This window comes from Ursus arctos, unplaced genomic scaffold (genome assembly GCF_023065955.2).
Source record: "Ursus arctos isolate Adak ecotype North America unplaced genomic scaffold, UrsArc2.0 scaffold_13, whole genome shotgun sequence".
Classification (NCBI taxonomy): Eukaryota; Metazoa; Chordata; class Mammalia; order Carnivora; family Ursidae; genus Ursus; species Ursus arctos.
The window spans coordinates 15,452,020-15,479,534 of NW_026622797.1; the positions used below are offsets into that span (position 1 = coordinate 15,452,020).

Below are 27,515 nucleotides of genomic sequence, written 5' to 3' on the forward strand. Positions count from 1 at the left end.
AGCATGAGCTGCACCAAATAGGATAAAGGGCAGGACAGAGATGACATACGCACGCCAATTTCACCTTGCTGGCTGCCATGGGGTTTAAATGAGAAACTGAACAATCCTTTTTCTCACTTCAAGTGAAGTGCTTGCTCATTTGCAGAAACCTGATCCTAAATTCTTCATATGAGGGAAAGACTGAGTTAAGGGGCTTGAAGAATTTCAGCTGGGGTTAGAGACAAAGAACCATGGCCCACTTCCAACAAATAATGGCCCCTCTCCAAATGAAAGAGTTTCAAAACCCCCCAGTCCGTGGTAGGGAAACTACATTTTAAAGGCTGCTCGTTTTCTGAAATTGTTGAGAAAACAGATCGTGAGGAGTCCAAATTTTTGTAGGCCACTCTAGAAAACAGATCAAAGTCCTATGGCCACAACTTGTTTCCCCCACTGATCATAATTAAGTCTTTTAAATATGATACTTTAACCCTAAACTAGTTACTGAGAACTACTGCAGCAGGCACGGCATCAGCCGCTGTAATCATCACCAGCCAAAATGAGAGGTTCGAAGCTCAGCGATAATAACAGTTGGGTCTGTGCTCAAATAACAGAGTAAAGACACCCATGAAATTTATTGCAGCCTGTCACACTGCTTATTAATTTTATTGACTTGATGTCAGCATCTATGGCTACCCTGCAGTTAACAATGAAGGATCAATTTAAAACTTTTGCATTGAAAACAATTATTTGCCAAGAAGATCAAAGAATTCACTTGACTGGGAGAGGGATGAGGCAGGGAGCTACACACAAAAAAAGCTTTCCACCGGTGGAAAAAATAGCTATTATGTCATTTCAAACTCTGCCTATTTATTTTCTAATAATTCATGTCCTTAGGATCTCCTTAAGATTGCAAGATTTGTGCGTGGGTGTCCTCCTCGCATTAACTTTTTCATTGCCTGTAATATCTGTTATTGAGAATATCCAAGTAAAGACTAACTCAGTGCCATTTGAAGTGTGGCAAATGGAAAAGGAGCCAGTTTGCAAACTGTTAGGAACTACAGCGAATTCAGTGCAGAAATTGAGACTAAGTGCATGGAAACTAACAGCCTTTTGACAGATGGAGATCTGTTGACTCTAATGATCAATTTGGGTTTTCATGTTGCACATCCAATTTCTCTTTTCTTTTTCTAGCAATTCATTTTTTATTGTATTTTCCAAAAGTGTCTGTGTGTGACTGACTGGCGGAAAACGTGCACACACACACGCATGCACGTCCCTGTCCCTCACCACAGACAGAGAAGCCCTGGTCTAGTCAAACCTCCGGCAGAGACGCTGGAGAAATGGACAGAATTCGAATTCAGATTTAAACTCAAATTCAACGCTCTTGGTAGTTTGCCTTCTTTCTCTAAGATGCCTACGGAATTAATGTCCTTGCCCCCCCGTTTCCCTTCTTCCTCTAAAACAACATTTAAAACGTTTTAAAATTATAACCTGTTTGATATAATGAAGATAAACCACACGAGGGGAAGAAATACGGATTTAGAACTATAACAGCTCTTCATAGCTTACATCCCTTTGACTCTCCCCTGCCCCCCACCCCCTGTGTAGAGTCCGTTGTAGAGACAAAAAGATTCCATTCCTGAATCCTCTTGCTGACATTTCAAAGTTCAACCTAGCGATTTTATAGTTTATTCTTTCTGGTTGGTTTTTCTCTTTTTAGCGCTTCCAAATTCCAAACCCTTTGATAAAACTCCTATGTAAGACTTTTTTTTTTTTTTGGTCTTTATTTTGAAGGAAGCTTTTTTTCCTGTTTCTCCAACCCCTCCAGCTTACTAGAACGGGTCATCTGTTTATCCCCAAACCTGCCCTACAAATGCCATGTATGACATTGGGACGCCATTGATACCACAATAACTTACACTTGTATATCAATTTACAGTTTAAAAGCATTCACATTCATTCATACAAACCCTCTCCGCCCCACCCCTTTTTTTGAGGACATAAGACTGTGTGCCAAGTTCTGTTTTACAAGCTAGGAATTAAAAAAAATGAATAATACATGATCCCTCCCCCCAAGGAGCTCCCTGTGTAGTTGAAAGACAACTGTAAACAAGTAAGTACAATACAGTGTTTAGGCCGCATGGCTGATAAATATTCAGTATTGGCAGAGAAAGGGGAGGGGAGGCAGAGAAAGAAGTGGCTGATTCCTGGGCTGGGAGAGGCTCTCTAGAGGAGAGGCTCTCTAGAGGCGGTGCGCGTGGACCTGAGCCTTTAAGGATAAGCAGCTCTCTGGACGTGGAGAAAGGGAGGAGACAACATCCAAGAAGCAGAAAAGTGCGAACAGGCACAGGGTAAGTTATACGGGCTGCCGGGCTGCCATCAGTCGCTTCAAGGTGCTGAGCTGGGTCAGGAGAGCCCGGCCCCCACGCATGCGCACACAAGCCCTGGACGTGGGCGCAGGGTGAGGACAGGGCTGATCGTGGAGAATCTTCCATGCTCTGTAGGTGGTGGCAACCACTGAAGGATGGAGGGAGACGACAGACCACCCCGGCATCCGTGAAGAAACCCACCAGAGGCTGTACAACTGGGGCGGGGAGGCCAGTTAGACCCGCAGAGCAGCGCAGGTAAACCATGACCAAGCCCTCCACAGGTTCTGCTGAGAGGCGTGAAGGAGAGAAAGGCGCCAGTCAAGGGCGAGAGTCACGCTGTGAGGGACATTGTTGGCTTTCAGGATGTAGAGGCCAATGGCAGGCTGCCCCAAAATGGGCCACTTTGGCATGAAGACTATTTTGAGTTAAAAAGCAAGCAAAACCTGTGGTGCCTGGGTGGCTCAGTTGGTTAAATGTCTGCGGGGGGGTCCTTGGACCAGCCCCGAGTCCGGCCTCCCTGCTCAGTGGGGTGTCTGGTTCTGCTCCCCCACCCAGAGCTCTCTCTCTCAAATAAATAAAAAAATAAATAATTTTTTTAGAGCAATCAAAACCCTGCAATTTCAGGAAAAACTGTACCTCCCCCCTCAAATGCCTAAAAAGAATTTAGAGAGATGACCTGCTCTAGAAAGAGAGCTATCACCATCGAGAACTCCATTATGATAGGAACTAGGTATGGTAGACAGAGAGGGGCCTAAGCAAGGCCACTCTGAGCAAAGTCCTCTCTTTGTCCCATTGTTTCTGAGTGGCCCAGCAAACGTTTGTTTACCAATCATTTACTTTTTTTCACCTTCCTGTAAATTGCATTCCTTTCCCCCTGAAGTCCCAGACCCTTGCCCCCTTCTCCTTGGTTCAGGATGACTTATAGACCTCATTGTGCCTGTCTTTGGAATTTGTCTGTATATATGCTATTAATCTGTTTCGTGTCATTTTGATTCTTAGTCTGGCTGGAAGGACCTTGAAGGAGACAGGAATTCTTGTTCCCCAACAAGGAGAAGGGAGTCTGCACTTCTCTTTCTTTCCATGCTGAAGAGGAGCAGCACTGTTCCCCTCACTCCCAGCAAGACCTCTTCTTATCCTCCCTGGCAGTGAGTGAATTAAAAGGCAGTGAGACCAACCCCTCATCTCCCCATCCATTTGGCTTTGGCATGGGGAGAGCTGGAATGCTCCCTCCGGGAAGAGGAGGGAGCTCTCCTCCTCATCCTTCCTTCTGACTTGCTTTGCCAGGTGGCTGGTGAGGTAAAACTAACCCAGGGCTGCTCCTGCTGGCCGAGCCTACAGAGGCCTGGGCAGGATGGTTCTAGGCCTCGTTGGGTGGCTGGTAGCCGCTGTACTGGCCTGCCTCGGGCCCAGATAAAACACTGAAAATCTACCTCGAAGGATCTACGGTGAAAAGGAGACAAGGCCTATATTTTGGCCTCGCTCATCTAGACAGGAGGTCTTCATGCGACTACAGCTGGCTCATCTTGTTCCTTTTAGGGTCCAAGCTCTGAAAAGAAATATGGGTTTTATTTTCTAGCCATTGTCCTCTGCACGAATAGTGCCCTCAGAAACATCACGATGGCTAGTGACTGGCTCAGAATCACCGGCCCTGCCCAGACCCCACTGCTGCAGCTCCTCTCCCCATTCCTGAGAGACCTGAAGAGAAGCCGGGGTGGTCTGGGCGCAAAGATGGGCCTGTTTCGGATGTGTGAAGCCAGAGGTAACTGGAGGACATCTCCGAGGAGAGGTCTGTCAGGCACAGGATCCGGGAAGAAAAACAGCAGTGTGCTCAGAAAGCTCTGTGGGGAGCTAGCAGCGCGTGCCTGCGCAGCTTTGGGCTTCGGAGACACGGACAGATATTGTCCCATGCTTCGGGGTCCGCGGCCGCGTCAAACACCTGGCCACACAGAAGAGGCTGCGGAGTAGCTCAGTGTCTGCAAACTGCGACCTCGGGGAGGGTCAGCAGGCCATGGCATCCCCGGGAAGTCTCCCGTGGCCGTGAGGACACCAAAGCGTCCTTGCAAGGGCAGTGAGAAAGGTAGATGATGAGCTGCCAGGCCAGGGGCAGCACAGAAGGCCGGGGCTCACGCTGCCGAGACCGCACCCCCGAGTGGAGCGGCGGTGAGGGCTTCCGGAGGGGTCCCAAGATCTTGGAGCACAGAGCCTGGCGAGCCCACCTCTTCCAGACAGTCTCAGGAAAACTGAGGGAGTAGAGTCAAGTCCTGAGTGCAGTGACTGGAGAGAGTTGCAGACTGAGTTGGAAGTGGGTAAGAGGAATATCAATTTTGAGATGTTGGGCTACCCAGGAAGGAGCAGTAACTGGAAGAGATGTAGGACCAGGGAGGATTGATTGCTTGATCTGTCCACACAGGCACACCCCCCCACACCCACACACCCATGCATCCCACACAGGCATTCAGGCTTCTAAGAACAGGATGGCGGTGGGTGGAGGGAAGGAGAAAGTGAAGAGAAGCAGAAGCTAGAAGGTAGAAGGAGGAAGCTTGGAGGGACAAGTAAAGAACTTCTGGCAAGGTGACAATTAGAGCCAGGTCAGGGGACAAGATAAGATGTAGAGGAGAGGAAGATAAGCCCCTGGGGGGGGAGTGGCCAAAATGACATGGGTCAGCTTCATTTTTTGCCATAGAAAAATAAAATTCTAATGAGTCAGAGCATATAGAGTAAAAAGTTCCCTTTCCCTCCTCCAGGACCTTCCTTTTCTGCACAGACATCACTGTCCAGAGGTAACTGTGGTTAATGATACAGTAGACAAGCTTCTCAGCTATGTTCGGGGGCATAATGACATCTGTCAAAAATGAGACCTATGCTTGATGCACAACTTTGTTTTTTCCACTTGATGTATATAAACACACATGATTCCTATATGCCAATAGAATTCTTTCTCATTCCTTATAGTGGCTGCATTGTATTCCATCCAACAGTTTTATTATAATGTACTTCGAGAAGATTTTCAGGGGTCCCGTCCTATGGGTGGGTTTCTGTATCAAGCAGGTGCATCTGGAAACAAGTAAGATGTGATCCCTGTGCTCCAGGTGCTCACAAGAGAGGACAGGAGAGAGACATGTGTATGTCATACAGAGTATGACAATGGGAGGGTTATAAGAATTATTTACAAAGTGTTGTGGGGCTATCATGAAAGAAACCCTTTATCTTTCTTCCAAAGAAGCCACTAATCAGGGTTTATAGTAAAGTCTCCCTCTGCAGCCTGCAGATAAAGTATCAGAAGTCGAATCTTCCAGTTGATCTCTTTTCTCTTATTTCTCTGTCCACATTCACAGGGAGGAAGGTACAGCTAAAGAAATGGGAGCTGGGGGTCTCTGGCCACTCATCAAGCTGGAAACAAAGCTCTTATTGTGGGAACAGTGTTTTCCCTGAGTCTATATAATGTAGCCCCCACGCGGCGGAGAACTGCACTGAAAATGCAATATATCATCACCAGGGCAAACTCTTCTGCCAACCATGTTGGGGTGGGGTGGGGGAGGGGGCAGAGATGGGGGAGGGGGAGAATGAATGGAGGGGAGCAAAAGGGGGAAAGAGGAGACGGAAGAAAAAGGGGAGTAGAAAGTAAAAGAGGAGAAAGAAGACCAGGAGAGAAAGGGAGAGAACAAGAGAGGAAGACCCACAAGCACGTGGGAGAGGGGGAGAAGGGGAGTGGAGAAGGGAGAGTTCAAAGCAGCTTCTGTTCTTGCTGTGATATCAGTTCTCATTCAGTTTTCCTAACTGATGGTACAGAGGCTGATCTCAATTGGTGATATGTGAAAGTCAGAATTAATGGCTCTGAGATATTTGAGGAAAAGAATCATAAAAAACTGAGAGCTTTCAGCCTCATTTGCCCAGTATAATACTTTCAATACATAAGACATCAGTAAAAAATGTCAGGAATGGCCTTCTTGCTTAGCTGTGACAAATGATACAGCCTGTTCTGTCCCCTCCATTGTTTCGCGTCTCCCTCTTGAGAGAAGGGGAGCTAGGAGGTTCCTTTCTGGAAGGAGATGGAACAGCCTGCCCTGGAAAGGGGCGGGTGGGGGGAAGGGGGGTTGAACAGGTTTTCCCAGAAGGGCAGACAGGAATTCTCTGTTAAAAACAGCAACATTGAGTAGAAAGAGATACAGATCTTTGCTTGAAGACAACTGGGTATATTTGTTTGGTTTTCCCCAAACACTTAAGCAGAAAATACACATGAACTGGCAGTCTACAGTAATCGAATGATAGAAGAAACCGGATTAGCATTAATATATTAGAGTTCTCCAAGCAGCTAGATGCCCATCTTTTCCTGTGCTTCTGATAACCATTATGTAAATCAATGGTCTGTATTTACTTCATGTTGACATCCAGAGGAAGAATCTGATGTATGTAAGAGTAAATAAATCTAAAAATGTCATAAAAATTAAAGTTTGGTGCAAATATAATGCTACAATTAATCTCTTATCTTACCAAATTAGAACAAAAAAGTTCTTGCAAGACTCCCTTCTGTAATAAAAACATGGCAGGAAACTTAATTTCCTATTGGCTTTGTTAAATATTTATTTTTAAAAACCGTGTTTAGAGTTTTCAAATCACATTGACAGCATTCTCATATGTAAAGCTCTTCTTAAAATAAGAGCAGTGGACACATGCCCGTGAAGAAGTCCTGCTCACACTGAGATAGCTTTCCATACTTATTGGAAACCCACCATTGCTTTTTGTTTTTCCGTACTCTTTAATCCCATCATCATTTCTAACTACCAAAAAAAAGTAAAGCATTTCTGGGATAATCCACGTGCGTATTGAATATGCATTAATGTAAAGTATATTTAACATCTTCAGAATGGGCAACCAGAGAATTTGCCAGAACCATTCCAGAGGGGGCTGATGAGACAAGAAAGCGAAGGAAGTTTATCATACACTTCCTCGAGAAGGAATACAGGAATAATACAGCATCGTTATTTTACTATTTTACTCTCCAGGTCCCAAGCTAGGGAAGGAAGCAGACAGAGACAATTAGATGTGGCTATAATCCTTAAGGAGGAAAACAGCAAAGAGATGTGGTGTCTTGGCAAAGCTTTAAGTACCTTAAAATGAGAACTGATTCATCTCAATTATAATCACGGTACTGCTGGTATAATTTGAAACATGGTAATTAAGGAAAATTAAATAAAGCCCAAAGGATTTTGTATATGGGAAAGAAAATAAAATAAAAGATCAGTAAAATAAATTTATGTTATTAGATCATCTGAAGTTTAACGCCTCCTTACTGCCGTTTACTATTACGAGTCATTACCTTTATGTTTATTGCTAGGTGCTGAGCTATGCATTATCTCATTTAATCTTCACAACGACCTAGGGGGTGGGTCCCATTAGTAGTCCCATTTTACCGGAAGTTTAGAAAATGTCAGTTGTTTCCCAAGGTCACACAGAGAGTGAGTGACTCAGTCCCGTTCAAACTGGGACCGGCTGATGATCGCCTGGGCTCCGGAGCTCTGCACTATTGCTTCCAAGGCTTTAGTCCTTAATGCGGCATCTTTACACCGCAGGAGATGTTTGCCGTGGGCATCATCGGGGGGCTCAATGTGGTTTTTGTTAGGTTTGAGGTAGGAGCCTTCCAAAGACAACCACTCTCACGGACTCGGCACCTGCCACCTTCCAGCATCGTCACAGACCGCATGTGAATCAGTATCAGTCCGCGGACACGCCGAGCCCACCTCCCGCGTGTGTCCATCCACACACATCCCAGGGCGTGCTTTTCCAGCAGCTAAGCCCGCCAGCTTTCAACCAACCGGCATCTGACTTCCAACACGGGCGCACACCTTCCCGTGCCGTTCAGTTCACGAGTTCTCTCCCCTCTCCCTCTCCTTCGAACGTCCCCCTCCCCTTGCCAGTCACCCCCCAGGTCAGTCACTCCATTCCTCTTTAGGGCCACGACTCGGGGTAGCTCTCCCCAGAGGACCATGCGCCTTTCCGAACCGGTCATGCGGAATCCTCACAAACGAATCCTCCCAGATCTCCCAGGACCACGTGACGTTTAAGTCTATTGAACAAACGCTACACGATGGAGAGCCTGGAACGCAGAGCATTTACAAGCGATAGAACTGGCAACTGCTATAAAATGAAGATCCGTCAGAAATGCGGAGAGACGAACAGCTCTGCCAGCATGGGCTTTGCCACAGGGCAAGGCCGATGGACGGGAGCGGCATGTGGGTACGCAGAGGGGCAGGGCGAGCGGAGGGCAGAAAGCTCCCTCGCAGGTGGGCACGGCCATCGTGGCAGGTGTCCTACTGCTTCCCATGGGAGCGTGTGGAAGTGCTAAGCTTCTCGAGTGATTTCTGGCCTGCTCTTCTGCATGACAGCCAGCCTGGACTTTTATCGTGGGGCTCTGACTTCCTTCCCAGCGCTCTGCACATCACGTCAGCACACTGACGGCTTCAAAGCCGTCACTCAGCATCGGAATGTGTGTGCTTTCGGCAGCAAAAACATTTCCTGTGCACGAATCATATCACCGTCCACCCTCCACTTGGAATTCTAGAGGACCAGAAACTGTGAAATAAGGACCCCAAATAATGGCCCATGAAAACAGGAACACAGTTTTGCCACAGACACGTCACTGGTTAACGCACGCGTAACCCGATCACGTATTGGACAGTAATTAACTATATGACTTATGAATGAGTCGGAACACTTTTTACTCTCTTTTACTGGAACGGGAACTGTAATATAGGCAATGTGCACAGCAATGGATCTGTATGCAGTAGGTGCTCAAGGAGCGCACACTTGAGGGAGAGGAAACAAGGCCTCGGAGACAAAAGCCCAGTGCTATCCGTGCTACTTTCCTTGGAGCTCTAACCCCGAAACCGAGCTTCCACGAGGCCAAGAGGCTGGAGCTACCTGGGCGATATTAAATAGCTCAAAAAGCTGGAAGACATTAGCTCAACTTCCCATCACTGAGTCACACAGTTGGATAATGACCCTCAAGGTCAAGCTATTCTATTTGAAAACTGCAATGCAATGAGGCTGTATATGTTAAAATAAAGAACTGCGCAAGGACTGATCCCTTTATGGGCAGTTTTTCAATACGGATGAATGTGATTATGCCTTGGCTGCGTTAGGCAATCCACGGCTAAATATGGAGATGCATAGGCTAAACTGTTCCGTTCGTTGTACCAAAAACAATGAGTAGCCCTAAGGACACATCTCATTGCTTCTCTGGCTACACTGTTGTTGATCTCATCACAGTAGAATCAACCAGAAGTTACAGATTGACACAGAAACAGCCCAGGCTTGGAGATTTGCAGCAGAACAGAGGGTAGAATGGGGGTGCAGGTGGGCCAGCATGATGGGGAGCTCCCCAGAAACCTGACTTTCTCAGAGTGCTGGGCCTCCTGAATGGGGTATATCCAGCAGTTTCCTTCTGTCCTCCTGGAGGCCTGATCTCAATTCGTGCCCACAGGGGGAACTGTGTGACTTGGGGAAAAGGAATTCTTCTCCACTCCTAAATCTCAGGCACAATGTCTTGGTACTTAGAAGTGAGAAGGAGGGAGGGAGACTGACCTCCTAGGATGAAATTTCCGTGATTGTCAAGAGATGGTTGTAGAATGAGTTTCTACAGAGCACTTTCATGATCTGAACAGAAGTACACTACGTGCTTTTCTTGTAATAGATACAGTTTCGATCCGCTGCACACCTGCTCTCCCAAGACAGTAGCTTCACAGGAGGACACAGCATGACAGGGGCAAGAGGCCCAGCAGATTCCTCACGAAGTCCTCTGCTCCAGGGTGGGCTCCGTTTGCAGCATGGTGGAAAGTGCCCGGACCACAAGGGCAGGCGGCCTGGGGCTGGGAGCTGCCCCTTGGAGGGTTATGGGCTTTACTGAGACCCCACTGCCTCAGCCTCTGAGTAGGGATAATGCAACATCCGTACCTCATCTTTACTCCGTGGGTTCAACGACCAGGCCCATCCAAGGAGCCTCTCTGCCCAAGATGGCCAGCACATACTGGTTGGTAGCTGTGGCTAACATGTGGCCTCCTGTGTGCCCGCTTCCTCCTCAGGAGGGCAAGGAAGGAGCCAGATTGGAACCTGTTTTGGTTCAAAAGCAAATGAACTCTATCCGCACAGATAAATTCTAATAAAAACTCCCCCCCCCTTTCTCTGCCACAGGCACTCACAGCGCCACAGGAAGCCGGAGGTACTTAGGCTGCTTGCTATTAACCATCGTGTTGGGGACAGGCTCTGAAGATGGTTAGAGGAGACATACGCATACAAAGTCTCCAGGACACTCAGAAGTCTCCCAGACCCTGGCCATCTCACTTGCTATGACCACCCAGACAATAAATGCCGCCTCTCCTACCTGTCTTGAAACAGACCCCTCCTCCCTCCCCTCCCTCCTTTGGTCTTGGTTATCTCCCACCATGCCTACTGCGTGGGCACACTAACTAATCCCTCTGTGGGGCTCTGATTCCTCCAGCTTTTCAGAATGAAGACAGTGTGATCTTTCTAGAACTCAACTTTGATGTTATGCTTCCTGCAAAAAATGCTTTAAGGACTTCTCAGAGTCTTCAGCATGGAGGGAGGTCCTTCAAGGCCTGCACCCCTGTCTACCTTTCCAGACTCAACTTTTACCACTTTCTTGCCTCCCCTCCCGCCCTTACCCCCAACCCACAGACACTCCTGGTACTTTCAGGAATGTCCCCTGTCCCCTGGCTTCACTGTCTTTACGCATTCTGCTTTTACTGCCAAGATGGTCCCTCCTACTGGCAAATCCAGGCCAAGATGCTTCCCAGGAATCCTTCTGGATCCTTCCCACTCCTTGAGGGTCAGGTGCTCCTCTGAGCATTTGCATTTCTAATTCCAGGAGAGGGGAAGCTAGAGTCATGAACACACAGCTCTGCAAGAATGCCTTTGTAGTCTCTGCTCTTTGTAGTTCCTGCTCTCCCTCAAAACTGACGTCAGCAACTGCAGGTGTTCCCTTTAGCTTTCCCAGCCCCTAGCGTCTTCAGACTGAGGGCAGTGAACTCCTGAAACTGCGTCTGTCTGCTAACTGCGCGAAGCCAAGCCAGGAAGGCAAGGGTTAAGGAGCCCGGCTGCTCTCAAACTCCCTGAGGCTGAAGTTGTATTGAATTGTAACCCAACCCGGCATTCCTCTCCTGCTCCCTCCCCTCCCTTTGTCCCGGCAACTGCGATTTTTACCACCAACCTCTGGAAGATGCATTTCATGTTCCACTCGCTTCCCACCCATGGGTAACTCCCCGCTTAGCACAAGAAAAGAAACGCTCCCCTAATCAAAAGGAGATTAACTCACACCCTTTTTCTCTACCTACATTTGCATTTGGAACACCATTTAGGAGGCTACAAACAGACCCCTGCGTTGCGTGATTTATCCACTGCTTTATGGAAAACTGGACAAAAGCTGCGTCTCTTCAGCAGTTCTGTATTTGCAGGCCGCCCTCTGGCCAGTGCTGGGGAGCCCCTCCCGACTCATCTCTCACTTAGAGCTTCTGAAAGGTTAACAGCATAACTTGAAGCCCCATTACAAAACTGAAGGGACTCTTGTAACATTTCTTGTTGATCCAAAAAATAAAAGTTTTGTTTCAGAAAGAAGTATTTTAAAGTGCAGTTTAAAAGAATGGCTTGTTCTGCCTCCTTCCAAGACACACACACACACACCCCCACCCACCCACCCACCCACCCATAACGTCCTTTAGGCAGCTTGCAGAGAAAATTGAGGAGTAATTTTGCCTCAATGTGATTTTGATTTTGCCATTTGCCATTCGAAACCACAGATGTAGGCTGCAGCCCCTCTCCTTCAGGGGCCCACACTAGGGAAGAGGGGTGTCAGGGATTCAAACACGGGAAGCATTATGGATTCGTTCCTATTAGTTTAACAGGACAAGAGTCTTCACATTTAGAACAAGCATTCCATTTCGCTTGGGGTGGGACAGACGCTTGGAACTTCTCATCATGTCTTTATTATTTTCTTAAAACGTCCGCTTGCAGAGCAAGGTTGATTCTCACTTTTCAGGAAGCGTCATTTCACTTTTGTTAATGGATCGGTTATTGTACAAGAATCTTCTCTAAGTATGAAAAGTTCGTTGTAATTAACCGCTACAGCATGGATGAACCTTGGTAACATTATGCTAAGTGAAAGAAATCAGACACAGAAGGGCAAATATTATTTAATTCGGGCAAATTCATAGACAGAAAGCAGACTGGAGGTTGCCAGGGGCGGGGGGAAGTGGAAAATGGGGCGTTATCATTTAATGGATACAGAATTCTGTTTGGAATGCTAAGACAGTTCTAGAAAGGAGTAGTGGTGATGACGGCACAATATTGTGAATGTGCTTAATGCCACTGAATTGTACACTTAAAAATGGTTAAAATGGGAAATTTTACGTAATGTATATTTTACAAGAGCAGAAGACGTTGAAAAAGTCAATTACTATAATTAGAAAATCACTTTGTTTATGAAGGCCAGGCATCAGACCATAGATTTTAGACGCTATACCAAACATAAGGAAAGTTTCTTCTTGCTCTTCCGGCACATCAGTAAGGACTTTGGTTATGCTCTAAGCCCTAATTCACCAGTAAAATTCACCAGGGTGACCGAGGTGAGTTCTAGACGGCCTTACATTAGTTGATCTACTAAGGAGTTCCTTCCTCTGGCTCCCTAGAGCTGTCACCCCTACCCCCACCCCCCCTTGATGTGGGTGAGGGAACCAAATAATTAACTTATTTTAAACATGTAGGGTAAATGGGCTCTCAGTGAGAGCTTGGGGCCTCTCTTGGGGTAAAGACATAGGAGTTACTGTTTGGCATGTGAAATAATCTATTTTGGCTGCTCAAAGGACTTGCTTATTTCCTGGTTACATTCTTGAGAACTGAGGCTGGAGGAGATGAGATCTCCAGTCATCTTTAGATTTCGGTTTTTTGAATTAAACTCATTTTAGAGGATGAAGCTGAGGTCAGACTGGTGGGTCATCCACGGGCACAGAGCTATGGGACCAGGGCCCAGGCCAACGCTCTGTCCCATAAATCAACCTCGGTTTCACCTAGCTCAAATCAAAATTCTGAAAATGCTTTCCTTCCACTGTTGCAGCCGTTTGTATTGGAAATGAATTCCAACTACCTGCAGGTGTGTCAGGTAACCTAAAAACTGCAACGAGATATAGCCTATCCTTTTTTTAAATTGCACAGTTAAAATAATTTTTGGAAATAATAACGTTAGATTCACAAGCACAACAACTGATGATACTTTAAAACCTACCAGAAATTACTGGCCTTTCCAAACAATGACAATTAGATGAATAATCATATAATAATAACAACTCTCATTTGAGGGTTTACTTGTGCCTAGCACTGTGCTAAGCACTTTACAGGGAAAACCTTACAGATTTTCATAATGACCTTATTATTTCCATTTCATAGGTGAAAATGTAGAGATGTGGAAAAGTTCAGTAACTTGTCCAAGACGACACAGGAAAAATGGCAGAGTCAGGATTTCGGTTCAATTCTCACAGATTTTTGGCTTTTCATCATTTTGTTGTATTTTGCAAAGGGTGAGGGGGTTGGTAATTTATGCTGTCTTTAAGTTGTTCGCTTCGTAACAATGGGGAAAAAAATTCCCTTTAGGACTGTAGACCTCAACATTGATTGCCTTTGGGAATCTGGAGAGATTTAGAAAAACCAACGCTGCCCCCAGAGACACGGATTTCATTAGCCCAGGGTGTAGCTTGGGACAAGTTCCTGCTCTCCAGGGGATACTCAAGTGCACCCTCTGCTTTAGAAAAATCCCCATTTTTTAGCTGCTCCTCCTAGCCAGATTTCTGAGGTGATAGCTTTTAATTGCTCTAATAATAGCCCCTTTGAACCTGTTTATGAGGCTTCCTATCCTTGGTACGAATCTGGCTGATGACCTCGTAATTGCACGTTCCTCATAAGGGATCTTCATTATGCTTTACTTTTTCCTATTTTTGAAGTAGAAGTTTTCTTCTAGTGGGTCTTCTTAATAAGAGTGGTTTTTGAGGAGTCTGGCTGAGTTTGAATATTAAGTAAATTTATACATTTAATCTGTAACCTTCTTTACCTTATACTTTTTAAAAATTAGGACGCAAACTTCAAAGCCGGCTCCTGCTTCAGAGCGGGGGTTGGCAAAAAAAGGGCCCCAAAGCACCAACCGGACAATGAGCACCAGTGGCCGGGCCCAGACACACTCTCGGGACCCTCCAAAGCCCACCTCTACCTGTGCTGGGGGAAAAGGGCAAGTTCACCACTTGCATTAGACTTGTCCCAAGAAGTTACCAAGGAGGGGACTCTAAACCTGTTGCCACTTCCCCTCTGTACCAGCCCTCTGTGGCCATGCTGATTTTATGCCCATCAGTGGCCAAGATACAGGAAACTGGGCAATGAAAGTAATAGGTTTCCAGAAAATTTCATTAACAAGTGAGAACTCTCCTTCCTTGGTCTGTTAGGGGACGCTCCTTAAATCTTATGTTTTCCAGTTGTTTCTAAGTGAAATGGGCAGGAGACAGGACCTGGGTACCTCCCAGCACTGCCAATACTTAGCCTCAGGGTCTGGGTTTGAGCAGCTATCAGCTGTCAGGCGCTTGCACATTTTACAGGTTTTACCTCATTTAATCCTCTCGCTGTCCTAGGAAGTATGCAATACCGCTTCCTTTTTAAGATGAAGAAACCACTTAACAGAAGTTCAATAACTGCTTAAAATCAAAGGTAGTGACAACCAGCATTTGCACCCAGCTGGGGAAATCACTTGGCTCTCTGAATCTCTATTTCCTCACCTATAACAGTGACTGGGTAGAAAGACAAGCTCATTCCTTCAGCAGGTATTCAGGGATGGCCCGTTGAGGGTCACACACAGTGCAGAGAGGAGAGGAAAGGCAGGGGAGGAAAACATACCAACACACCTCAACTCTTGCAGGATCTGCAGTCAGTTTAGACCTATTTCCCGGTTCTGTAATTTGGTGTGATTTTACTTAATCAAAAATCCTACACAATTGAAAACAGCCTAACTGGCCATGAGCAGACAGATGGATAAATAAAACGTGGTCTATGTAGACCCTGGAATATTATGTAAACTTAAAAAGGAAGAAAATTCTGATGCAAACTATATATAATAAGGATAGACCTTGGAGACGTGATCTAAATGAGATAAGACAATTACAAAAGCACAAATACTGCATGACTCCACTTATATGGGCTACCTAGAGTAGTCAAATTCATAGAGACAGAAAACAGAATGGGGGTTGCCTGAGACTGAAGGAGGGCGGAACGGGGACTTACTGTTCAACGGGTACACAGTAGCTGATAGAAAAGTTCTAGAGAAGGATGGTGGTGGGGGTTGCATAACCACGTAAATGTACTCAGTGCCATTGAACTGTACACTTAAAATGGTTAAAATGATAAATTTTATGTATATTTTCCAATTTAAAAAAGAGATGAAAAAATTCTAAGTGAGCTACTATACAGCACAATGCTGTGCCCCGTAAGTGGCAAAGTAGTCTTGGTGGACAAAGGAGAATCCAAAGACACAGATGATGGGAAAACAGTTAACTACGACATTGCGGAGGCTGACAAGCTGTGCATCAGCCTGAGTTATCGTTTCCTCTTCTCGGTGTTAAAGAGCAGGGATGCCCTTGGCTTTAGGCTTATCGCATCATCTCGGTAAAATTCTTCTATGTGATTAGTTTCACAAGGTGCAAACATCTTTGGAAGATATTTCTGGCCATGGGAAACTTCTTCCAACTGAAGGTTGGTTTGTTTAGAGCATAATTTCCTGAATTCTATAATTTTCTACCCACTCAGTATAATTGAATATTCAAGATGGCACACATCCAAAAGGCAGCATGATTCTAACCCAACCGAACAGGACCTGTTTTAGCAAATCTTCAATAGAATTCTGCCCACGGGCGGTCTTTGAAATATATGAGCAGTTCCTGAGCTGGCCAGTAATAATAGCTACTCAATCACTTGAGTTAACTCAAGTTTCTGAAATGCCTTTTTATTAAAAATCAAAATGCTGCCTTAAAAGAAAAGCCTAATAGAATGGGAAGGACTTTTTTGGTTGCAGGTATTTCTAGAAGTGCTTGATCATGCAAAAGAAATCAATGTACTCAGGTCTGTGAAAAGGACAGTTTCTGTTTTCTTTCTCCCCCCTAATTGCATTGTAAGGCTATACTTTCCTGTAATAAATTGTCTAACTGAATCGGCAAGTGTGGGTGGAAAAAATCATTCTAATTTTAACATCAGAAACACACAAAGGTTTACCCTTTAAATCTCCTTGGTGTACGAAGAGTTTCATAGACAGAAAATGCTATCGTCTGGGCAAGAACATTTGACCAAATTCTGCAAGTCCTTTCAGTAAAAGAAAAAGTTCCTACAACTATTTGTGTTCATAAGTAATCATATTTGTTGGTTTGTGATTAGGGTAAAAAAAATCCATTTGTTAGTTTCCAGAAATGTGAATGAACTGTCAAACTGTGAAGAGAACTTGAAATTCTTTCAAACCATTTTTTCTTAAAAGGTGGAAGTGAAAAGAGCCTTAAGGATATTTGTATAGTCTTTATTAGTCTCACTTAAGATAAATGGAAGGCCATGTTTTTTGACAGCAGGAATACTGTTCTTCAATCTTCTACTCTGAGCAAAGATGGCGGGGAGGGTCATGGTGGGGAGACGTACTTGAAATAGGCCATACTACTTCAAAAAGTACAGTTAGTTCTGCTATACCATTTGTTGTGAAAACATGAATTTGTTCCCAACATGATTAATATACAAAGGAACAATTTTTTTTAGATTTTATTTATTTGTTAGAGAGCGCACAGCAAAGGGAGCAGCAGGCAGAGGGAGAAGCAGGCCCCCCTGCTGAACAGGGAGCCCGATGCGGGACGCAATCCCAGGACCCCGGGATCATGACTTGAGCGGAAGGCAGACGCTTAACTGACTGAGCCACGCCGGCGTCCCACAAAGGAACACTTTGAACTTAACTCCAATTTCTTCACTTTGCCTTTGCTTATGCAGGATTTCATCCATGAGAAACACTAGGTGGATGCAAAAAAAATGCCCCCAGTTCCAGAGAGCAGCACAGGAATACAAAACCACGCACACTCACCTCAAATGCCCACCAGTGGACTCAGTCCACCTGCTCAGCGACGTGGGCCACACCCATCCACGTCAGGCAATCTTACCTCAAGATCACTCCTCAAGGGCAACCCTCTGGATGGTGTCCTCCCTCTTCAATTTTTCTCCTTCCTCTTAGCCTATCTTGTGTTTTCCCTCTCTGTTCTCTGTTCTTTTTTCTCTCTGTTCTTTCTTCTCACTCCCCCTCGGTCCCTCTCATACTCTTCCTCTCCTACAGAGGGTGGCAGGTGTGGCAACCACGGGGCTTCCACAAGCAACTTCAAGGTCAAGTGTCATATTTACTAGAGTAGGTATGTCTTTCTTAACCATTTAGCATGTCTGAAACTGTCTCCATTTTTCCTCAGATTCCTATCTTTTTTAACTATCACGAATGAGGTTTTTGAATATTGTACTCAAAACTCATTTTTCCTGTAGGTCTTATGTTTCCCCCACCACGTGATTTTTCACAGGGAGGGATTTTTAGGAGCACACATGTCATATGTCACATTCCAGCAGAACCAACTGTAGGCACTTCGACATGCATATAGCTCTTCTCTCATCTGTACGTTCTCTTTCTTGGGCCTTAGATATTCGATATGGGCATTAAAACAATCCCTGTCTATAATCTACTCTCAAATTATAAACTCTTGTAACCCAGTAAGAATACCCTACAAAGCCTGACTCAGGGCCCCATTACCTTTGACATCCTTAGACTGACCTCAACTCTTCATCCTGCCCCACATTTCAAGAAGCAAGTCACAAATCAGGACCGTCAGGAACTCAGGGGTGACCTTTCCGTTATCTGAGGTTTAATATTTCTCAGGGAGACAATGAGGACCATCACTGCACCCACAATTATTATAAGAATTGGTGACCATTATGCTATTGCTACCAAGTAACTTGAAAACCATACCCGGTGAAGGTTAACAATATAAATAGACTATTGTTTATCAGTGGTAAATTTATTTTCTATCAGTTCCCCTCTGGAAGGATGCAAATTGACTTCAACTTCTTACAGAAAGGCATCCGTAATAACATCAGTTGGTTTGGGGCATACAAAACTGAGAATGTATAAACACAATTTTCACAGTTTGGTCTTTCACTGCTCATTTTTTGCCCCAAAACCCATAATTCTCATTTTGGCTTCTCAGAATGGCTAAGAAATGAGTTTTAAAGAAGGGCAGGGCAATAAAAAGGAGAACATTCCCTTTTCTTGTAAACTTTATCAGTGTGACCATCAACCTGCAGATCCCGAGCCTCATTCTGTTAAGTGGTTAATGGCTTCAGTCCATTATCCTCATTGATTTGCCATCTGCTCACAAGGTTGCCAGAACACTAGCAAGATAAGCACAAACCCTGCTTTTGAATGACTGCTAGACCCAGCAGCCCTGTTTTTAAACTACTACCTCTCGTGTTCAATTTTTCCAAAGAGCCCTATTTGCTGGTTGTGTCAATGGGAATCAGTAGAATGATGGGAGAAAGGGTAAAGAAAGAGGGGGTGATGAAGATATGTGAGAAGGGAGAGAGGAGCAAAGAAGACACATTGGTCTGTGTCTGTTCCAAGACCGAAGTGGAGAATTCATTTAAAACATTCTGTAACGCCACGTGGCGAAAGGGAGTCACCATAATCTCAGCGGTAAGCATCACCAAAATCGTTCTTGCTTTCTTCCCTGTTTATTTTATTTTTAGTGGTGGTCAGCGGGGAGAGGGGAGGAGGGACACACGGTGTAGTTTCACAGCGAGGATGTTTTAAGTCTATAACAATGTGTTGTTGGAGATTGCCAGTTGTTCACCAAATGTTCCCCACCCTCTTTGGGCACACAGCTAGACTACATCTGTAGTTCGTTGTGGCCACCTGAGAAGAGTGTCACCTGGGGAATGAGGCCGGGGGGTGAGCCCCTTCGGTGCCTGTCTTAGAAATCTCCCCCTCATGTCTCCCTGTCTCCTCGGGCTTCTAGCTGGAGGAGATGGTGCAGACTGCAGCGGTCCTGAAGACGGCAGAGCCTCATCAGCTGGGGTCCTCGAACGAGCGCAGGCCGGAGCACCGCTCCTGCCAACCCTCACACCCACACGTGACTGTTCCAGAAGAACGAAATACACTCCTGTTCTATTAAGCCACTACATTGGGGGTTTCTATGTGTGACTGTGCCTTAGCCCATCCTTACACAGGCGTGTAAGACATGTTCCAAATCTGTAGAGCAGAGGTTCTCGGCCAGAGGTGATTTTGTCCCTCAGACGATGTTTGGCAATGTCTAGACATATTTTTGGTTGTTACGAAAGGAAATGGTGGCGGTTCTCTTGGCACCTAGTGGGTAGGGGCCAGGTTCGCTATGAAACATCCTACAACACCCAGGACTGTCCCCACAACCAAGAACTGTCCGATCCAAACTGTCAGAGGTACTCCTGTTGCAAAGCCCTGCTCCAGAGAGAGTAAGAAGAGGGCAAAAACGTTGAACCCTTTGCTAGATTCTAAGAGAAGATTTCCAATAACAGTGCAGACTACTGGCAAAAGGAGTGGGCTCTGGAATGAGACCCAAGTTTCAGTTCCAGCTCTACCACTGTCTATGTGGCCTTAGACAACTTACTTTGCCCTTTGTACACTCAATATTCTTGTGCTAAAATAGGAAAATTATACTGATACCCACATGATGGGGCTGTGAGTGAAGATGCGGCTCACGCCTGTGCCCGATATACAGTAAGTACTCAAATATTAGCTGCTGTTCATGTCCATTTCCTAGTATTTTTGTTGTTGTTATCAAGGCACATATTTAGAAAATTTACAAGTGTTAGATACATAGTGTGTTTATAGCTGTTGGAAACCAGCGAGGTGGTAGGAACGGTCACAAAGCTCAAGGCTGTCACATTGATGATGTCACTGTCTACCGTGCTCCCAGGAGAATCGGAACAATACAGGTCTTTTAAATAATGTTCCTAAGTTTTCACTGAAGATCTAACCACAAAGATCTGGAGAGAATAACCCAACCTGGCAGCAGTCATTAAACACACGTGAACTCTTGTGAAGACCAACAGCTACTTTTCTGTGCTACGTTTACATATCGACTCTGCAAACTTCTACTCACTTTGCTCTCATTAAATGCTGTCCACCCTGAACATGTGCATTGTTCATACCTTCTGACTGGATGCAAATGAACAGAGCCTTCAACATGGGCAGACGCATTAGGACTGGACAAAAGTGAAAACCCAGGTCTCTGCCCTCCCTCCCACATTAATTACAATGGGTAGGACAGATGAACACCCAGAATCACTGTGTTGAAATTGAAGACACAAGTACACGGAAAAATAGTCTGTGCTCATGGGTTGAAAGAATTAATATTGTTAAAATGTCCGCACTATCCAATGCAATGTACAGATTCACTGCAATCCCTATCAAAATTCCAATGACATTTTTCACAGGACTAGAACAAATAATTCTAAAATTCGTATGGAACCACAAAGAACCCAAATAGCCAAAGTAATCTTGAAAAAGGAAAAAAAAAAGCCAGAGGTATCACAATGCCTGATGTCAAACTATAATACAAAGCTACAGTAATTAAAACACTATAGTCATACATACACACACACACACACACAATACGTATGTGTGTGTGTGTGTGTGTGTGTGTGTGTATAGTTCATTAATTTACAAGAAAGGGAAGAAGAATATATAATGGGGAAAAGACAGTCTCTCCAATAAACAATGTCAAGAACACCAGACAACCATATGCAAAAGAATGAAAATGGACCACTTTCCTACACCATATACAAAAATTAACTCAAAGTGAATTAAAGACTTGAATGTAAGGCCTGAAACCATAAAACTGCTATTAGAACATGTAAGTGGTCAGCTCCTCAACACCAGTCTCAGGGATTTTTTTTTTTTTTTTTGGACCTGTCTCTTCAGATAAAGGCAACAAAAGCAAAAGTAAACAAACGGGACTCCATCAAACTAAAAAGCGTGTGCAAAGCAAAGGAAACCATCAACAAAATGAAAAAGGCAGTGTACTGAATGGGAGAAATATTTGCAAATCGTGTATCTGATATGGTTAATATCTAAAATATATGAAGAATGCATATAACTGAGTAACACAAAACCAAACAATCTGATTAAAACACGGGCAGATGATCTAAATAGATACTTTTCAAAGAAGACAAACAGATGGCCAATAGGCACATGAAAAGATAAACAACATCACTAATCATCAGGGAAATGCAAATCAAAACTACAATGAGAAATTATCTCACACTTGTCAGAATGGCTATTATCAAAAAGACAAGAAACAACAAGTGTTGGCAAGGATGCGGGTAAAAGGGAGCCCTCGGCAGGAACGCAACTTGCTGCAGCCGCTGTGGAAAACAGGATGGAGTTTCCTCAAAAAATATAAAATAGAACTCCCATATGATCCAGCAATTCCCCTTCTTGGTATTTATCCAAAGGAAATGAAAACATTAATTTGCAAAGATATCTGCACCATTTCATTGCAGTATGGTTTATATACGGATATGAAGATACGGAAACAACCATCGATAAATGAATGGATAAAGAAGACGGGGTGTATATATACAATGGGGTACTACTCAGTCACAAAAAAGAACGAGATCTTGCCATTTGTGGACCTTGAGGGTATTACGCTAAGTGAAATAAGCCAGTTAGAGAAACACAAATACCATGTGATTTTACTTTTACAAGTGTAATATAAAAAATAAAACAGACAAACAGGGGCGCCTGGGTGGCTCAGTCGTTGAGCGTCTGCCTTTGGCTCGGGTCATGATCCCAGGGTCCTGGGATTGAGCTCCGCATCGGGCTCCTTGCTCAGCGGGAAGCCTGCTTCTCCCTCTCCCACTCCCCCTGCTTGTGTTCCCTCTCTTGCTGTCTCACTGTCAAATAAATAAATAAAATCTAAAAAAAACCCAAAACAACAGACAAAACCAAATCGAACCAAGACTCACAGGTACAGAGAATAGAGGGGTGGTTGCCGGAGGGAAGGGGCGTTGGGGGCAGGGCGTGAAATGCGTGAAGGGGATTAAGAGGTACAAACTTCTAGTTATAAAATAAATAAGTTATGAGGATGTAATGTACAGCGCAGGGAATACAGTCAATAATACTGTATTAACTTTGTATGATGGCAGATGGTAAATGTGCTTATTGTGATCAGTTCACAATGTATACAAATGTCAAATCACTACATTGTACACATGAAACTAGCAGGATATTGTTATGTCAATTATGCTCCAATAAAAACAAACAAAAAGAGAAGTGGAAAGAAATCACTGTATTCCTCCTTCTAAGGTTTTGTCACTGAGGTGGAGAGAGAGGAGAATGAGGTAGGGTAGGGAAGAAGGAACACAATGACAACAACAATAACAAAGAGATCTGGCCATGCATAGTCGAAGTGAGATTGGGGGGATAATGTACAGCGATTAGATGTGCTCTTTAAGGAATAGCTCCAACACAGGCAGAACACTATTTAACAGGTTTGCTTCTAAATTATCATAGATCTTAAATGGTTTTAAGAAAGATCTCATTCACCCATTATGATAAAAGCCCTCCAAGGGAAAAACAAATAGAGACATTCAAATAAAAGTACTCAAAGGCCACGTAAAAGAAAAAGTACATTAAATTGTGCCAAATCCCACAGTGTAAGTTCTTTATGAAATCCACCCACATAACAAGCCGTCATTAAAAACAATTCCTGCCAAGTCCTACACTCCAGCATTGAACACGTATTTCCCCCAGTATTCTTTAAAAACTCTACACGACCTCATAAAAAGTGTCAGTATAATAAATGTTATTTAAACTGGAGGGAAAGCATTGAGTGAGGACATCTGCAAATAAAAAGGAAATAAAAGCCATGACCGTTCACCTCTTCTCAACAGCCTTCTCCCTTGGTTCAAGACCCTTCTCCTCTTCTCCAGGGTCCTACGCAGTTACGGCTGGTCCAGGGAATGCCCACAGAGAATCCTATTTTCATGGCTAAGGGAAGAGAGCGGCAGAGACACAGACTGCCCCTTTTCCATGCCAAACAGTCTTGTTTCTCCAAGAGGATCCAAAGAAAGCCAGACTTCATAAGAAAACCACATCCAAATCGACAGCGTTGTCCTGGAGGGCGGGGTGGCCCCAGACAAAAGCTAACTCAGATTCTGTTCTGAGTCCAGTCTCTAAGTGAAGTCTCTACTCGGAGAAAATGGTGGACAGGCCCTACAGACTCCTCAGGCCTGGTCCCTAGGTTTCCTTCTTTCGCTCTGCAGATTGGAGAGAAGGCTTGCTTCCCAAGTGCAAGAAGATTATCCTTCCAACTAACATGATGCCTCCAGTATTAAGAGCAACTTCTTCTCGAAGCCATGGCAATGGACAGAATAGCTTTCAGTGTGTTTCACGTCACCAGGCATGTGAAAAGCATCCTTCTTTCCCCCACCTACCCTGACACTGTCTACACTATCACGCAGTAAACAAAGTGTCCCTGTAGGCTGATAAACACAAGAGTTAGGGGGTTGGAGATCAACATTCTAATCCTTGTTCAGCTACAGCTTTTGAACAATGCTGAATGCTCTCAACAAAGCTATGCTTAAGGCTTTGGCTCTTTAAGTTTTAAACATTTAGGCTGTGATACTCACTTCTCAGCTTTTTAACACACTGTGTGGACAAAGGTGCTTGAAAAGAATGTTAGCACTCTAGAAGATGATAGGAAAAAATAAACTCATGTTACACTTAGTCTTTTACCTGTTTTCTACTAAATACACATGTCCTCAATGTCCCAAAAGATGATTTAACGTAGCATCTCCAAAGATGATATTTTGTAGTAGGGAATTAACTTCTAAATGTACAGCATTATATAACATTATGACCTATTTAAAAACTTTCCTAAAAGGTTAAAACAGGCCATAAACTCTATCTGGGGCCAAATCTTATGAAGCTTTCAAAGGCTCTTTTATAGATCATTTAGGAAGATTAAAGAAACTCCCTCTACTCATGAGGGTCCCCACTCAGTCATTGTAAGGTTCCATTAAAAATGAAAGAGACCCTTATTTTCTACTTTCCAACCATGGATTTCTATCTCTCCACAAATTGTCTCATTGGCTATTTTACTTTTAACTTCTAAAACTTGCTTTCTTATTTATTACACCTCATTTTGTCTGTGAATGCTATTAGGAGCCATATATAGAAATGAAAATAACAGCTGCATTGTTCCTTTGAGTGGGGGGGACAGTCAAGATCTCACCTCTCTTTCTTTCCCTCTTTCTCGCTCTATCAAATGTGAAGTGTACAAAATTAGATGACTACCATGTCTGGCAAAGAAGCAGAGGATGAAGCAGCCATGGTGGGGAGGAAGGAGCAGGGGGCTCAGAACAAAGGACCTGGGGAGGACTGCAAGAAATAAAGAGCAATAGAGATAAAAACAATAACATTTTTAAAATGTTCAGGAAATGGGAAAGGAAAAAGACCTACATATTTGGGATTAATACTATCTTTCTACATAGGGGAACAAAAGGCAGATAACCTTCTTTGTCTGTGTAACCAACATCTGGGGATTCTTTTGCCTAAATAAGGTTGAAAGGACCTCTTCTCTGAAGTCAGTTACGGTGGGACCAGGTTGAACAGGTCAACGCACATGGTGTTAATGTCTCTCTCTCTCTCTCTCTCTCTCTTTTTTTAAGATTTTATTTCTAAGCAATCTCTACATCAGTGTGGGGCTCGAACTCGCAACCCTGAGATCAAGGGTTGCACGCTCCACTGACTGAGACAGCCAGGTGCCGCTGTGTTAATGTCTCTTAAATCTATGTATATATCAGCGATCTTTTACAAAAATGTTTCCATTTATAAATCCTACACACAAACCTAAACCTGACCTGTGGGGCTGATGGATAAACATGGTATATGGATAAAATGTGCTACCGATAAGGGAAATTCAGTTGACGATGGCCGTGGAAGTGTATTAGGTAGATGTGCAGAAAATCAGAAATGTGCTCCTGCACAGATGAGACGTGACTTACCAGTATCTGTATAAATGCTTAGACTTTTTTTTTCCTACTCAGAGGTAATTCTTGCCCACAAGAAGCCAGCTAACAAGCTCCACCCCTTAGGTGTGGTGAGAACTTGTGTTAGCAGGTTGTTAACGAACAGTTCTTTTCCCATTTTAAAATTCTGCATTTGAAACACTGAGGGTCTGTGAGAAATCAGCTACAGAATTGTAAAAATATGTTAGAAATGGATCAAGGAAAACAGATTTGAATGGCATGGACACTTTGTATGTTAAAAGAATACCGATTTTCACAGTCTTTATCGGGTAGAGTTGCTGCAAGTGGAAAAATAATTGGTTATTCTTCATCAAGGAAAGAACTAGATAAAATGAGTTTACCCAGTCTGTGAAAATCGTGATCTTGAGAAACAGAGGTGGCCCCATAACCAAAGTACGTGAAGAAAAGGCTGTGACAACCAATCCCTCATCTAGAGTCTGGTGGAATAAGTAAGCCAAAGCATTCTGGTGAATTCTGGAACAAAGCACCATTTTACCTTGACCTACATGGGTGCCTCCCACTACATTTGGGACTTTTCTTCCCCAAATAGTTCTCCTCCCAACATCCTTCTTCACCTTTCCTCACCCTAATTAGGTGTCACCTCAGATTTTCGGTGAATTCACTGGAAATAATCCAATTGCATTGAAAATAGTAATGCCGGCATCACCGGTTTAAATTTTCTTCCTAATTAAATCTCTTGCTGTAGCGAACTGACTCATCTGTTTACTTTCGTGAAAGACTTTAGGTGAAACACAGTATAGCTGAATGGTGACCACTCTCAACCAACAAATTCGGATGCGCTCCTTTTACTGACTGCTTCCCGTGGGCCGCACATCCTGTTCGAAGGGTTTTCCATGTATTTTTTCATTCTCATACTAATCCTATGAGGCGGCTACTATTTATTAGTCTCATTTTAGAGCTAATGAAACACAGGCACCAATTCATAGCCTCGAACTATGGCCCCTGGGTCAAACATATCCCTAAAGTTTTACCGGAAAACCCATACCCATTCATTGACATAATGTCTGCGGCTGTTCTGAGCTACAACAGCAGACCTGAGCGATTAGAAGTGAGACGTTAGGGCCCAGAAACCCTAACATTTACGCTCTGGCTCTTGATAGAAAAAGTCCACCAACCCCCAGTGTAAAACATGGTTATTTCACCGATCATGGGAAAAAAAAAAAAAAAAGGGCAAGAACATCTGGGCAGCTTGGAATAGAACTTCTACTGCCACTTTCTTAGCAAAAAATATCCTGTCTTTATCGGTCCCCTTTTGTTCAGATCTTACCCACTTCCTCTCACCAAGGTTTATCAACCAGTCTCAGAAAAAAACCACAGTGCTCGTGGAATGTCAGTTTAGTAACTTACGGCTTCTCCCTCAGTATGGTGAATTTTGATCAGGTAGGTGGAGAGATTTCCAAGAAAGAAAAGAAAAAGGACACACCAGAGAAGGACACACCAAAGAAAGCTTTGACAACCGCGCATTTCTTGAGAGGTTGCAAAATTTTTGGCAGTTTCACAGGTATTTCTTCGCAAGTACAAATGACATCATCGTTGAAATTACCAAGAAAACTGGCTGCTGCAGTCTACATTTGGGATCACATATTGTTGGTTGAGCATCAATTGATTTTTCTATTTTTACCAGGAAGTTATGTCATAACTATTTTTAGTAGACAGTGTCTGGTTCTGTCATTTATGGAACTCAACACACAATTATGCCTCAGAATTTTTTTTCTAAGGCTCTAAGAATGCATGTATTTGGTGCAGAATGTGCTCATCAGCAAATATTCCACTACACCCTGAAACATTTTAGATTAAAAGTCTAAAACAGGAAGTGGGCACTAACAACTCAAAGAACTTGGTATATTCCCAGGCAGCAAAGTGGGTCCAGCTTTAAAATACATAAATTTGCCTTTGAAATAGTCATACTTTTAATCATTAATTGAGAATGAGTTAACATCTGAGCTGCTCTGGTAATTTTTACTTTATCCTTAAAAA

The 27,515-nt window shown here is 44.0% G+C and overlaps 1 protein-coding gene across 3 annotated transcripts in view; it reads right to left on the reverse strand.

The window, feature by feature from the left end:
- PLEKHG1 (pleckstrin homology and RhoGEF domain containing G1) overlaps positions 1–27,515 on the reverse strand; it is a 219,003-nt gene that overhangs the window by 60,616 nt on the left and 130,872 nt on the right. The window lies entirely within an intron of this gene.